This window comes from Dermacentor andersoni, unplaced genomic scaffold (assembly GCF_023375885.2).
Source record: "Dermacentor andersoni unplaced genomic scaffold, qqDerAnde1_hic_scaffold ctg00000809.1, whole genome shotgun sequence".
NCBI lineage: Eukaryota > Metazoa > Arthropoda > Arachnida > Ixodida > Ixodidae > Dermacentor > Dermacentor andersoni.
This window is the reverse complement of record NW_027315487.1, coordinates 12,501-22,958: the sequence shown is the minus strand read 5'-3', so window position 1 is coordinate 22,958 and position 10,458 is coordinate 12,501. Positions and strand designations below refer to the sequence as shown.

The 10,458-nt window shown below is 57.5% G+C and overlaps 2 non-coding genes and 1 pseudogene across 2 annotated transcripts; 2 read left to right on the top strand and 1 right to left on the bottom strand.

Annotated features, from left to right (window-relative positions):
* Nucleotides 1–179, bottom strand: LOC140215078 (U2 spliceosomal RNA; annotated as a pseudogene; the record flags this gene model as incomplete).
* A 5,651-nt stretch (nucleotides 180–5,830) lies between these two features.
* On the top strand, nucleotides 5,831–7,645 carry LOC140215079 (small subunit ribosomal RNA). The gene has a single exon (XR_011891999.1). It is a non-coding gene; the product is annotated as a small subunit ribosomal RNA (ribosomal RNA).
* Nucleotides 7,646–9,219: 1,574 nt separating this feature from the next.
* LOC140215076 (5.8S ribosomal RNA) lies at nucleotides 9,220–9,372 on the top strand. The gene has a single exon (XR_011891997.1). It is a non-coding gene; the product is annotated as a 5.8S ribosomal RNA (ribosomal RNA).
* The last annotated feature ends 1,086 nt before the right edge of the window (nucleotides 9,373–10,458 follow it).

Here is a 10,458-nt window from a genome sequence, read left to right as displayed (position 1 = left end):
ATCCCGGAGGTAGTGCAATACCGGGCCGACCTGCGGCGGAGGTGAAGCAGGCTTCAAGCACTCCGCCAACTTCCAAAAATAGGTTTAATATCGTGGGTCCATATAGAACCCGTATCAGATATTAAGCTGATAAGAACAGAGTTTTTTATTTATGCTAGTTACAAATACATCAAAAATATGTTACAAAACCAAGGAAAAAACGGATAAAAGGTGTATAATCTAAAAACGCAAACAAATGACTAAAAAAACTAGTTAGTGGTGTTAGTGATAAAAGGCTAAAACTGTAAAGGTGTAAAATACATGGCAAAACGCTTCTCTAAAACATAAAAGATCATTAAGAGGTGCCTACATGGGCTTTAAAAATCTTCGTAGATGGGCTTCGTAAATCTTCGTACATGGGCTTTAAAAATCTACACTTTGATCTTAGCCAAAAGGCCGAGAAGCGATGTCCTTCACTTCACTTCATTGTACTACTGCCTTGTGGGCGCCCTGCCGACATGGGTAACCTCAGCAACAGCGTGGGCAATATTATAAAATTCAGCCTGTGTACAGACTCAACGCTCCCTATCTCACGGATGAATTCGCAACGCCTCAGTCTTTCGCTGTTAACGAAACGCTGTCGCGTAGAAACGAGACCCGAGTGCAAGCTTGCTTGTAACGCGAAACCAACCAAGGCAACCTCGTAGAAAACGGAACAGGCGAGCGGAAAAAAAACGCGCCAGGGGAATGCTTACTTCCGTCTGAATGCGACCGCTCAAGGTGACCTTCCTTGAGGGCTTCGTTTCAAGCCCGTGTGCAATTGTAATATACTACGCGCATTTCCTTCATTTCTTTTTATTTACCGCAAGGCCCACTGAAAATTTTGATACGGCACAGGCCGGGACGGATCGCAACGTGTCGAATCGACCGGTAGAATTAGGTAGCATGCCCCATGTACGAAGACGAGCAACATAGAAGTGAATGACAAAATAAATATAGAAAACGCTGCACACTCCTTCCAACCGGAAACATAGAGGGGAGAAAGATCGCCATCTGAAACACAGGCATTGTAAAAAAAAGAAAAAAAAAAGTGCTACCTCATCATCTTTACCATTACCGTGTGTGTGTATGTATATATGCATGTGTGTGTGTGTGTGTTTGTGTATTTATATATATATATATATATATATATATATATATATACGCACACATGCTAGCATAGCTTAAACGCAGCTGGAAAGCTCAGCCTTGCACAAGAACCACCCCCTGTCGCAAACCCCTTTGAAACATTCAAATGCCAAACACGAGTAGAGCGAGGTCGTTCGAACCTGGCGCCAAAACGCATTGGCGCCATCTGTGTACGGAACTAGGAAAACCTGCGGACTTTGCAATACAGAAAGAAAGGTAGATGGCGCGAGCTAACGCTCCATTGCATACTAAGAACGAGAGTTAGTGAATAATGGCAGAAACGTCTTGGGAAGAGAAAAAAAAAAAAAACACGCAAAAGTTGTTGGCTTGTGCAAGCACTCTATGTTACAGCGATTAAAGAGCATAGCATCTTCTACAACAGCAGCTACAAAAAGAAGAAGAACGTGAGAGAGGGAGAGAGACAGGCGTGTTTCTTTGGAATGCAGAGCATGCAGCACATACTATAAAGTGCCAAAGAGACGGGGAAAGCAGATGGCGCGAAGGTGTATGTCCTCAAAGCTTGAAAGCAATTTCTAAATTACATGTACCGAAGTCCACCTACTCTCATCAGGTTGCTCCCGCCTCCAGTTGCGTTTAAAGTGAAATTACAGTCGCCTCAAAGGCAGACAGAGAGAGAGTGAAAATAGGTACACTTGCTTCGCGCAGCTGCAGCCGTTCAAATTTTACAGCAAGAGCACTCCCGAAGCAACAAAGTCCGCTGCCGCCTGGGCGCAATGCGCTCGCTTCAGTAAATTGCCGTGCTGGCCTCGGCAACCAAGAGGTGTAGTGCGGCAGACTGCTGCATTGTAGCACACCGCAAACCGTGCAGACGTAAGCGATCGCCTCGACATCGCTGCGAGCGCTCGAAGAGACAAAGTCCGAAACCACGTGTGCCGGGGCGGTGCGAGCGCGACGCCTTTGACGCAACTTTTGCGTACAAGCCGCCGCACCGCCACGACGGAATCGCTGGCATCCCGCACGCAGCTGCATTGTGTCACGCCGGCAATCGTTGAAACACCACGCAGTCGTCGGCGTCGGCCCCGACATGGTTGCGAGCGCTGGAAGAGACAAAGTCCGAAACCGCGTGTGCCGGGGCGGCGCGAGCGCGACGCCTTTGACGCAACTTTTGCGTACAAGCCGCCGCACGGACACGACGGAGCCGGTGTCACCCTGCAGAGGGCTGCACTATAGCACGCCGGGAACCGGCAAAGAACCGCGCAGACGTCGTCGTTGGCCGCGGCGTTGCCGCGAGCACGCGAAGAGACAAAGTCCGAAAGGACGTCAGCCGGGGCGTCGAGCACGCCGCCCGCACTGTTCGCACGCGTGCTCGGAAATGGCGAAGGGGCCGCGCTAGCGTGCCTTGAATCGGTGAGCGGCGGTACCGCGGCGATCGCCAGAGCTCGAATCCGCCCTGCAAAAGCCAAATATTGGCGCTCGGCTCGGCGCAGTACGCCGCCGCGTCGCACGAGTACGGCCCCATGGAGGTCTGGGCACTTATCGCTGCTACTGTAAGGGGCCGTACGGCCCCGGCCGACATTGTACCGTAGTGCGATTTTCGGCTTGCGCGTGCTCGTGGCGTAGTCCGCGCACCGTTCCGACGTCGACAATCGTGCCCACGACTACGCGAGCGCTGGAAGAGACAAAGTCCGAAACCGCGTGTGCCGGGGCGGCGCGAGCGCGACGCCTTTGACGCAACTTTTGCGTACAAGCCGCCGCACGGACACGACGGAGCCGGTGTCGCCCTGCAGAGGGCTGCACTATAGCACGCCGGGAACCGGCAAAGAACCGCGCAGACGTCGTCGTTGGCCGCGGCGTTGCCGCGAGCACGCGAAGAGACAAAGTCCGAAACGACGTCAGCCGGGGCGTCGAGCACGCCGCCCGCACTGTTCGCACGCGTGCTCGGAAATGGCGAAGGGGCCGCGCTAGCGTGCCTTGAATCGGTGAGCGGCGGTACCGCGGCGATAGCCAGAGCTCGAATCCGCCCTGCAAAAGCCAAATATTGGCGCTCGGCTCGGCGCAGTACGCCGCCGCGTCGCACGAGTACGGCCCCATGGAGGTCTGGGCACTTATCGCTGCTACTGTAAGGGGCCGTACGGCCCCGGCCGACATTGTACCGTAGTGCGATTTTCGTCTTGCGCGTGCTCGTGGCGGTGTCCGCGCACCGTTCCGACGTCGACAATCGTGCCCACGACTACGCGAGCGCTGGAAGAGACAAAGTCCGAAACCGCGTGTGCCGGGGCGGCGCGAGCGCGACGCCTTTGACGCAACTTTTGCGTACAAGCCGCCGCACGGACACGACGGAATCGCTGGCATCCCGCACGCAGCTGCATTGTGTCACGCCGGCAATCGTTGAAACACCACGCAGTCGTCGGCGTCGGCCCCGACATGGTTGCGAGCGCTGGAAGAGACAAAGTCCGAAACCGCGTGTGCCGGGGCGGCGCGAGCGCGACGCCTTTGACGCAACTTTTGCGTACAAGCCGCCGCACGGACACGACGGAGCCGGTGTCGCCCTGCAGAGGGCTGCACTATAGCACGCCGGGAACCGGCAAAGAACCGCGCAGACGTCGTCGTTGGCCGCGGCGTTGCCGCGAGCACGCGAAGAGACAAAGTCCGAAACGACGTCAGCCGGGGCGTCGAGCACGCCGCCCGCACTGTTCGCACGCGTGCTCGGAAATGGCGAAGGGGCCGCGCTAGCGTGCCTTGAATCGGTGAGCGGCGGTACCGCGGCGATCGCCAGAGCTCGAATCCGCCCTGCAAAAGCCAAATATTGGCGCTCGGCTCGGCGCAGTACGCCGCCGCGTCGCACGAGTACGGCCCCATGGAGGTCTGGGCACTTATCGCTGCTACTGTAAGGGGCCGTACGGCCCCGGCCGACATTGTACCGTAGTGCGATTTTCGTCTTGCGCGTGCTCGTGGCGGTGTCCGCGCACCGTTGCGACGTCGACAATCGTGCCCACGACTACGCGAGCGCTGGAAGAGACAAAGTCCGAAACCGCGTGTGCCGGGGCGGCGCGAGCGCGACGCCTTTGACGCAACTTTTGCGTACAAGCCGCCGCACGGCCACGACGGAGCCGGTGTCACCCTGCAGAGGGCTGCACTGTAGCACGCCGGGAACCGGCAAAGAACCGCGCAGACGTCGTCGTTGGCCGCGGCGTTGCCGCGAGCACGCGAAGAGACAAAGTCCGAAACGACGTCAGCCGGGGCGTCGAGCACGCCGCCCGCACTGTTCGCACGCGTGCTCGGAAATGGCGAAGGGGCCGCGCTAGCGTGCCTTGAATCGGTGAGCGGCGGTACCGCGGCGATCGCCAGAGCTCGAATCCGCCCTGCAAAAGCCAAATATTGGCGCTCGGCTCGGCGCAGTACGCCGCCGCGTCGCACGAGTACGGCCCCATGGAGGTCTGGGCACTTATCGCTGCTACTGTAAGGGGCCGTACGGCCCCGGCCGACATTGTACCGTAGTGCGATTTTCGTCTTGCGCGTGCTCGTGGCGGTGTCCGCGCACCGTTGCGACGTCGACAATCGTGCCCACGACTACGCGAGCGCTGGAAGAGACAAAGTCCGAAACCGCGTGTGCCGGGGCGGCGCGAGCGCGACGCCTTTGACGCAACTTTTGCGTACAAGCCGCCGCACGGCCACGACGGAGCCGGTGTCACCCTGCAGAGGGCTGCACTGTAGCACGCCGGGAACCGGCAAAGAACCGCGCAGACGTCGTCGTTGGCCGCGGCGTTGCCGCGAGCACGCGAAGAGACAAAGTCCGAAACGACGTCAGCCGGGGCGTCGAGCACGCCGCCCGCACTGTTCGCACTCGTGCTCGGAAATGGCGAAGGGGCCGTGCTAGCGTGCCTCGAATCGATCGGCCGGGGGCCCCGTAGGGCGACAGACAGGCAATTGTGCAGGAAACCGTACTGGCCATTGGCGAGAAATTGCCGTTCGCGCATTCGGTGGACGCGCTGCGCTTTCACGACTTCGGCATTGTGCTGCCGACGTAAGCTTTCAATCTTGCTCGCGGCGTTACGAGGCGGCACGATTTTCGCCAAACGCTCGTCGAAAGTGGCACGAGTACGGCCCCATGGAGGTCTGGGTACTTATCGCTGCTATTATATGGGGGTCCCAGAGAGCAGTCGCCCCCAAAGCGACCTGGGTGTTTGATATGCGGCGGGCTTCGTGCCCGTCAAGCGTGTCCCCGGTATCGCTCCCGTGGATCCCACAGCTGACGTCTGCAGCCTCATCCGCTTGATGCGTTAGGGGCTGGTTGTCGGACGACGCTTTTTCCACGATATCGAAGTGTGTTCCGCATCGTCCTCGGACGAATCAAATACGAAAGCGCCGAAGGCGCGGGCGTGACCCGTCGCCTAGCGGCTTTGCCGTCTCGGCTACGTTGCAAGTGTCGGTCGGTCCACCAGTGCTGCGGGCTCGAGAGAAACCGCAAGCCGCGATCGAGTCGACACAACCGGTCTATCGAGAATGTTGCGTGCTTCTTGCCGCGTGGCGATACCCGGCCCTGCGGGGAGGGCGCCGTTGCGAGCTCGAACGCCGTCGTCTCGGACTGTGCAAAGTGCTACCCTTTGCGAGAACGAAGCGTGTTGGGGCGCCTGAAGGTGGCCTCGGCATCGCAAAAACGGCGTCCGGCCTGCTTGAAAGGCTGGACGCGCAGTTGAACGATTACCTGGTTGATCCTGCCAGTAATCATATGCTTGTCTCAAAGATTAAGCCATGCATGTCTAAGTACATGCCGAAATAAGGCGAAACCGCGAATGGCTCATTAAATCAGTTATGGTTCCTTAGATCGTTTCTTCCTACTTGGATAACTGTGGCAATTCTAGAGCTAATACATGCAGTGAGCCTGAAGCCCTTTGGGCGACGGGTGCTTTTATTAGACCAAGATCGATCGGGTTTCGGCCCGTATTGTGTGGTGACTCTGGATAACTTTGTGCTGATCGCATGGCCACGAGCCGGCGACGTTTCTTTCAAGTGTCTGCCTTATCAACTTTCGATGGTAGGTTACTTGCTTACCATGGTTGTTACGGGTAACGGAGAATCAGGGTTCGATTCCGGAGAGGGAGCCTGAGAAACGGCTACCACATCCAAGGAAGGCAGCAGGCGCGCAAATTACCCACTCCCGGCACGGGGAGGTAGTGACGAAAAATAACAATACGGGACTCTTTTGAGGCCCCGTAATTGAAATGAGTACACTCTAAATCCTTTAACGAGGATCAATTGGAGGGCAAGTCTGGTGCCAGCAGCCGCGGTAATTCCAGCTCCAATAGCGTATACTAAAGCTGCTGCGGTTAAAAAGCTCGTAGTTGGATCTCAGTTCCAGACGAGTAGTGCATCTACCCGATGCGACGGCTCGGACTGAACATCATGCCGGTCCTTTCTTGGTGCACTTCATTGTGTGCCTCGAGAAGGCCGGTGCTTTTACTTTGAAAAAATTAGAGTGCTCAACGCAGGCGAGTCGCCTGAATAAACTTGCATGGAATAATAGAACAAGACCTCGTTTCTGTTCTGTTGGTTTTTGGAATACGAGGTAATGATTAAGAGGGACAGACGGGGGCATTCGTATTGCGGCGCTAGAGGTGAAATTCTTGGACCGTCGCAAGACGAACTACTGCGAAAGCATTTGCCAAGAATGTTTTCTTTGATCAAGAACGAAAGTCAGAGGTTCGAAGGCGATCAGATACCGCCCTAGTTCTGACCATAAACGATGCCAACCAGCGATCCGCCTGAGTTACTCAAATGACTCGGCGGGCAGCTTCCGGGAAACCAAAGTGTTTGGGTTCCGGGGGAAGTATGGTTGCAAAGCTGAAACTTAAAGGAATTGACGGAAGGGCACCACCAGGAGTGGAGCCTGCGGCTTAATTTGACTCAACACGGGAAAACTTACCCGGCCCGGACACTGGGAGGATTGACAGATTGAGAGCTCTTTCTTGATTCGGTGGATGGTGGTGCATGGCCGTTCTTAGTTGGTGGAGCGATTTGTCTGGTTAATTCCGATAACGAACGAGACTCTAGCCTATTAAATAGGTGCGGGGTTCCCAGCACCTTACAACCTTCTTAGAGGGACAAGCGGCTCCTAGCCGCACGAAACAGAGCAATAACAGGTCTGTGATGCCCTTAGATGTCCGGGGCCGCACGCGCGCTACACTGAAGGAAGCAGCGTGTCTTTATCCCTGTCTGAAAAGACTGGGTAACCCGTGGAACTTCTTTCGTGATTGGGATAGGGGCTTGCAATTGTTCCCCTTGAACGAGGAATTCCCAGTAAGCGCGAGTCATAAGCTCGCGTTGATTACGTCCCTGCCCTTTGTACACACCGCCCGTCGCTACTACCGATTGAATGATTTAGTGAGGTCTTCGGACCGATGTCCGGCGCGGCCTTTCGGTTGCGCCGGTCTGTTGGAAAGATGACCAAACTTGATCATTTAGAGGAAGTAAAAGTCGTAACAAGGTTTCCGTAGGTGAACCTGCGGAAGGATCATTACCGGATTGTGAAGGGTGGCGAGCGCCATTGTTTCTACCCCGTGTGGGTGAAGCAGCTCGCTGCGCCCGACGCTTTCCGCCGCTGGCCCCGCTTGGACGCGGGGACGGCTATACCCGAACATGCCGGGGACTGCCTGAATTTTGAGGGGCGCCCCGTGCCAAATTTGTTGCGCCCAGTGGACGCCGGCTGCAACCTTGGACGGTTGGCTTGGCCGCGCCCGCGGGTAGAAACGGCGTAACGCACACTGGGTGGGCTTTCTGTCCGCTTTGGCGCTCTTGCGCGGAATGGGAGTAAGACGACCCGACCTGCTGCTTTGCCCAGTACGAGGGGAACGGCGAAGCGTGCGGTCGGTCAAGGAACTGACGGTCGAGAGCTAATGCCGCTGCCGCTTAGTACACACACGGAACCGTGGTGCGAGCGCTCTCCCGTCCTCCGCGGCAAACGCTGCCGAGTCTGAAAAGTCTGGCGGCTGCCGGTCGCTTCCTGCGGCGAGTATGGAGTAACGACCCGACTTTGTTGCCGCCCAAGTACTAAAGGAACGGTGTGGCGCTCGGTCGGTCATGGAACTGTCGGTATGAGGGTGCGGCTGCCAAGTACGGAAGGAACCGTGGCCTAAAGTGCTCTCCCGTCCTCCGCGGCAAATGCCACCGAGTCCGAAAGGGCCGGAGGCTGCCGGTCGGCTCCTGCTCGTGACGCGCGAGGTGTCGAGATCGCGGTTTAATGCGACGACGTCTGCAGGCTATTCGCCCGCCGCCGAGGGAAAGGCGGCGTTGCTGCGAAGTACCGAAGGAAACGCGGCTTTGCTACGTCGGAAGCGTTCTGCGGTTAGCGGACTTGTGCGCTTTGGGAAGGCGCCGCACGTCGAAAGAGGAAGTACGGACAGACGAGGGACTGTAGTCCCGGATTCGAACGCACTTGCGGCCAGGCCCTTGCTGGCTTCGTCTTCCGCCTCAAGTAGACTTGTTGTGGCGCCGGCGCAGGGAGCCGTCCCTGGCACTGGCCGAGTGGTTTTGGAGAGCTGCGCGAGTACGCGCGCCGGGCTCTTGTCTTTCGTCTCAAGTAGGCTGTTGGATCAACAGCGGTTATGCTGCGGCGATCTGCCGATGCGAAAGTGTGTGTGTGTTTGAGGCCCTTCTATGAACCTACTGCTGACTGAAGCGAAGCACGTCGATGGGGGTGAAGCCCTGCCCGTGGCCGTGTAGCCGTTAAAGACTCCACAGCGGCTTAGCCCTAATCATGGCTCTGTCGCTCTTTGCAATTTTTAGTGGAGCGATGTGAACGTGCACACGAGACACACGGGTCCGGTGGTTGGATGGCAGGTAAAACCGGCTTCGAGTGCGCGCAAACGGCATAAGCTACCTCGAGGGCAAGCGAGGAAGGCGTGGGCGCAAAACACACGCGCGAGTAGCAGGAGTGGAGTGCCATTAGGCTTTCAGCTGCTGAGACGCGGCCGCCGAAAGAGCGAGACTGGAGGAGCGCACGCCGAAAGGCGCTCTTCGAAACCACACACAGGGAGACGCCACGTGCCTAAAACCCTGGTTGTACTGTACTGAATTGAACAAACTATTTTTCACGACTCTAAGCGGTGGATCACTCGGTTCTCGGGTCGATGAAGAACGCAGCCAGCTGCGAGACTTGGTGTGAATTGCAGGACACACTGAGCACTGATTCTTTGAACGCACATTGCGGCCTTGGGTCTTCCCTTGGCTTCGTCTGTCTGAGGGTCGGATCACATATCAAGAGAGACTTCGGCGCACAGGGAACGTGCGTCCGTCGACTCGTTTTGACCGCGTCGGCATCATGGACAGTACGTTGAGCGCTAAAGCCACGCGCCAGCGGCCTCACGAGAGGGAGACGGTGGCAAACCGTTGTGCCAATTCTTCGAAAAGACGGAAACGAGGCATTACTACTGCAGCGTGACGAGTGCGCGCCTCTAGCAAGACCGCCGCAGGATGGAGTCGGATACCTGCAGGGAAAGAGCGGTCCAAGCACGAGGCGCGAACGTCTGTTGCCATGTAGCGCGCACGTTTGCGAGAGAGTCGGAAGCGCACGCTTGCGTGCACGGAAAACGTGGGAATGAAACGCCGGCCGATTCCCGCGCCGTGCGCAAAGCCAGCGCGATCGCAATTTGCGCTGTTTGCCTTCGAAGTACGTCGAGCTCCAGAGCTGGTCGCTCGTTCACGTCACCGCAGTTGTGTGGGCGCCCTTCCGGGCTTCGTCGCAGGAATGGGAATCGGCAGATTCTTGCGAGGAGCGGGGAGGAGAAGGGTGGCCCCCGAAAGCGGTTCGACGCGACAGCGCAGTCTGCGAGCGAGAAGAGTCACGGCACGGCGGAGAATTGCCGCGAAACGGAAAATGTCTCCTTCGAGAGCGTGGGTGCCCCGTTGGCCGAGCTGAAGCGTTCCGTCGTAGTCCGCCGTCGGTCCAAGTGCTTCGCAGTCTCTGTCCCCTAAAGACTGGGCCACTCCAGTTGGGGCAGGGGCGACGCTACACGAGACGATGCCTCCCGCCAGGTTTTAGTCGCCCCTGCGGTGCCCGCTGAAGCGGCGCGCTGCTAAGGCGATCTTTGCCTCGGTGGTGTTTGGGCTTCAGACACGGTCGCTTACCACGCAACTGCTCGTGCGCCGCACGCGCGCAGGCGGTTCACCGCCTGCCAGCCTCGTCTATAAGTAGCTCCGTGTTGGGCGAAGGACGTGGTAGGGCGTCGCACTCGGTTGGCGCTGGGTTTTCGAACGTGTCGAGTCCTTTTCGGCATACCGCTCGTATGACGCACGCGCGCAGGCGTTGTGCCGCCTGCCAGCCTTGTCCGTAAG